The sequence below is a fragment of the Oryctolagus cuniculus genome, chromosome 7 (assembly GCF_051225735.1).
Source record: "Oryctolagus cuniculus isolate XC-2025 breed Fujian yellow rabbit chromosome 7, ASM5122573v1, whole genome shotgun sequence".
NCBI lineage: Eukaryota > Metazoa > Chordata > Mammalia > Lagomorpha > Leporidae > Oryctolagus > Oryctolagus cuniculus.
In genome coordinates, this window is record NC_142873.1 from 115,148,396 (window position 1) to 115,153,078 (window position 4,683).

The 4,683-nt window shown below is 49.8% G+C and overlaps 1 pseudogene; it reads right to left on the minus strand.

Moving 5' to 3' along the window:
- Positions 1 to 1,541: 1,541 nt before the first annotated feature.
- On the minus strand, positions 1,542 to 4,013 carry LOC103350279 (interleukin enhancer-binding factor 3 pseudogene; annotated as a pseudogene).
- Positions 4,014 to 4,683: the final 670 nt, after the last annotated feature.

Genomic DNA, 4,683 nt, shown 5'->3' on the forward strand with positions numbered 1-4,683 from the left:
CTTTGTTGTTGTTGTTTTAAAAAGTTATCTTTTTTTTTTTTTTTTTTTTTTTTTTTTTTTTTTTTTTTGACAGGCAGAGTGGACAGTGAGAGAGAGAGAAAGAGAGAAAGGTCTTCCTTTGCCATTGGTTCACCCTCCAATGGCCGCCGCGGCCGGCGTGCTGCGGCCGGCGCACCGCGCTGATCCGATGGCAGGAGCCAGGAGCCAGGTGCTTTTTCCTGGTCTCCCATGGAGTGCAGGGCCCAAGCACCTGGGCCATCCTCCACTGCACTCCCTGGCCACAGCAGAGAGCTGGCCTGGAAGAGGGGCAACCGGGACAGAATCCGGCGTCCCAACCGGGACTAGAACCCGGTGTGCCGGCGCCACTAGGCGGAGGATTAGCCTAGTGAGCCGCAGCGCCGGCCTTAAAAAGTTATCTTTAAAAAAATTATTTACTTTATTTGAAAGTCAGAGTTACACAGAGAGAGGAGAGGCAAAGAGAGAGAGACAGGTCTTCTATCCGCTGGTTCACTCCCCAAATGGCTGCAACAGCCGGTGCTGTGCCAATCTGAAGCCAGGAGCCAGAATCTTCTGGGTCTCCCACGTGGGTGCAGGGGCCCAAGCACTTGGGCTATCTTGTACTGCTTTCCCAGGCCATAGCAGAGAGCTGGATCGGAAGTGAAGCAGCCAGGTCTCAAACTGGCACCCATATGGGATGCCGGCGCTTCAGGCCAGGGCGTTAACCAGCTGCGCCACAGTGCCAGCCCCTGTAATTCTGACTTTCAAATAAATAAATCTTTAAAAAAAAGATATTCAGTCTGTACTTTGTTATAGAATCTCTGTAATAGGCTCTTGTTGTATTTTAGCTTAATCTTTCACCCTAGTTGGTATGGGTTGATACATTGTTATTTCTGTAATAGATGAGAAAATTCAGAGAGAGAGAAGTTAAATTGCTTGCCTAAGGTCACCAATCTAGTTAGTAGCATATTTTGGGTTAGAACCTAGGTACATTGGCGCTTAAAACCATGTTTTTTCTTTGTTACTTTAACATGTATTGATCAAAAAGGGATGGAGGAGTTTTCAATGGTATTCAGGATAACTATTTCCTGGTATAAAAAGACACTATTCTCAAACAAAAACTTTCTAAAAAAAATACATCATGCAATCAAAGTTTTAAAAACTTTCACTGAATGTTTCTAACCTGTGGGAACAAAAACCATGTTGCCTGGTTTTTGCCTGAGCAAACCCTAAATCTTGCAAGTCACACAGAGGCAGGATTCGTTGCACAGAGATCTGCTGATCAAAGCCATCGTTTCCAAGGTGGGTTCCCTCCAGAAAACGTGGGGCTCTGCTCAGAGCCAGAATCCCTGCGTGCCCCTGCTCTCAGATGCTTCTGGCCCCTGGAGTGGGTGGCAGCCGTGCCCCCAGCACGAGGCACTGCCGAAGCTGGCTCCCCTGGGGAACTCAGCAGGCTCTGTGTGTGAGCATTTTAAAGCCTCATTAAAAAAAAAAAAAAAAAAAAACACGCGGAGAGAGAGACATCTAGAATTTCATGCATTTGCAGCTGTGAATAGGACTTGCAAAATCTGATGTTGTCGACCCTTTGGAGCCTGTTTCTTGCACTAGTAATGAAAGCACAGACCAGCCACGAGCATCCTATCCCCAAACAAGAACCCACCAGAGTGTTTACAAAAGGCGGGAGTGAGCAGTCAGCACAAAGTCGAGTTCCCCACGTGTTCCCAACATGGTACATGTTCATCAAAACAGAAAAGAAACCGCCAGCTGCTGAGGGCTCAGATGTGGTGAATCTCTTGCGTCACTGTCAAAGGCATCAACCAGGTCTCAGGATTTGTGAAAAAGGCTAAAAATTCATACAAAACCTGCTGTACATTAAGCCAAAGGTAGATTGAAATGTGTCATTGTCTGGCTCTTGAAATGAAGTAATGGTTTCCATAAAAAGCACAGGTGGCTTTTGCCTTGATGCTGAGCAGTCTGTGCAATTCTGCACAAACTGTTTTCCACTTATTGTGAACTTCAATATGATCAAGTTCAAAGGCAAATCATAACAACAACAGCAACAACAACAAAAAACCTGCCATTGTCTTAAATTCTGTAGGCTAAGAGTCTCAGACAAGCTGCGGTGGAAAGCCACGGTTGAGAAACCCAGTGGAGCACAGATGTGGACACTGTAGGTTTTGGAGTTGGAGGAAATTGGAGTATAAGGGTTCTGGCGGTGCTTAGTCAGGATCCGCCCCTGCTCAGCCATGGCATCTGTGGGGAAGGCACCATGGGGGAGGGGCTCCCACCGCAGTCTGTCTCCTCCTTGGTCCTCTCACTAGCTGGAGTCCCTGCCTTCAGCGTCCTTGGGCAAGCCCGAGTCCTGTAACACCTTGACGGCTATGTGCAGCTTGGTTCTTCCTGGACAGCCCCGGAACGAGTTGCCATCCACCTCCACTGATACGGTGAAGATGGGCGCAGGCACGGGGCCTGTCTGTGAAACCAGCTTGTACTGCAGCCCTGGCTTCAGCTGGTTCAACCTCATCACCACGTTCATGGCCTAGGGAGGCTCAGCCTTCTCCTCTTTCTTCTGAGTTTTCTTTTTGCTGGGTGACTTCTCCTCTCCATCGTTTTCCATTGGGCGTTTCATGGGTGTAATGGCGTAGGTGGTGCTGGCGGGGAGGGGCTTTGAATGGTGTAGTCCACGGGTTTTTCATTCTTTGGTTTCTTGGGCATCTTGGAAGGCAGGGGGTCCAAACCCAGGACCTATGGAGCTGGCCAAATGCTGCAAGCCACAGTGCATGCTGCATACTCTGTGTGGTATCTTCCCATTGCTGTCTGTCTAGATGCCCAATAGCATCAGTGGCTTCTATTTCACAAGGGTCATAAATGCCAGAACGATTTGGCATCACAATGCCTGACGCCAGACACTTCAGCACCCTCCGCAGGGCCCTTCTGACACAAAAGCTCCAGTGGCCATTCTCCGAGAGGATCCCAGGTGGGCACACAGATGACAACGACACAGGACTTCAGCTTGTTGGCTCTGGCCTGAAACCACTTGGCGTGGTGGAGGGACACCAAGGCAGCAAGGCATCTCTGCCTGTCCAGAACGTCCGGGAGTGGTTGACTGATAGCGTTACTCCAGCTGATCTTTTCTCCATCTCTTCTCTGACAACGGGGGAGGTCAGGTGGATGGTCATGGACAATGGAGGCTTTTTTGTGTTTTTTTTTTTTTTTTTTTTTTTTTTTTTATCACAATTGCAGCATCGTCCACAGACCGCAGTATCTCATACTTCTGTTAGGGCAGTGAGCTGGATTGCCAGGTTGTCAGCCACCTTGTCCAGGAGGGCAGTTTGGGCTTCTCCTTACAGAGCAGCACCAGCTCCAGATCCAGGTCCCCCTTGGCCACAAGGCCGACCCACATGTTGCCCCGCAGGGTTCTGGTCATGTGCTCCATCTTCTCCCCCGCCCCTTCTTGGCTCTCTTCCCCAGCGAGCACGTCCACGTTGTCGGCCTCGGCCTGGGCCCTGCTGCCTTTCTCCTGCTGTTCGACCCAATCGGACACAGCTTTGAGGGCCCGCTTGGTGTGGGACACCATGTTCGGCATGGCCTCCAGCTCCTCTTGTGTTGGCTAAACTGAAGAATGCTTTGCCACCACATGGAGATCATCATTCACAAAAATTCACATTGGATGCATTTTCACTTCTTTTTCTATAGTGTTTGGAAATCAAGCTTCTGTTTTTCAGATTATAACAGATGCCCCTGGTGTTGCCAATACTTCAGCTATCTTCTGAGCAATCTTGAGACTCTCCCTCATTCTACTTGCTGAAGAAATAAAGGCAAAGACCTGCTTGAAGTCCCCAAGTTGGGGTTCTGGCAGTGCTAGTTACAGTGCATGCTAGAGCCCTGCCCTTATTGGCATCCCCTTCCCCTACTGCAGCTGACGCCACCACCCTCCTGCCACAGCCCACTGGGGTCTTCCCCCAAAAGCCACTCAGTACACACGGGGCGGCTGAGTCCACCTGCAATGGTGAGAAGAGGAGGAGGAGGAGGAGGAGGGGGCCGGGGGCAAGTGGGCGGGTGGGTGGGCACATGCCTAGACCCACTGCTAAAGTATCACATGGAGGAACTTGCAGCGAAAGAATGGGGAAATATAACAAAAGGTTTCTGAGTTTGGGCTGTCGGGGGAAACCCAGTAGAAGGTTTCTCAAGGTATCTCAAGCCACAGTGTATTCATTTTCTGTTGCTGCTCTAACACATTTATTATCTCCCAATTCTGCAGGCCAGATGTCCAACGCAGGTCTCATTGGGCTAAAAGCAATATGCTGGAGGGTTGCATCCCCTTCTGGAAGTGCTAGGGGCACATTTTTTCCTGCTCATGCAGGCTGTTGGCAGAATTTAGTTCATTTCAGTTGTGGGACCAGGGTCTCTGCTTTCTTACAGGTACCGGCCTTTCCCAGCTTGCACAGGTGGCCCACATTCCTTCTCTCATGTCTTCGTCCTTCAGCTTCAGCTGTGGCAGGTGGAGTCCCTTTTCACACCGTCACATCCCTCTGACCCTCCTTCCATCTCTTCTTGACCACGGCTGGGAAAGCTGCCCTGCTTGTAAGGACCCATGTGATTGCATGAGATCCACCTGGACAATCCAGGCCAAGATGATCCTGCACTGGTTGGCATAAAAGTGAAAGAAAATAATTAGGAATGCAT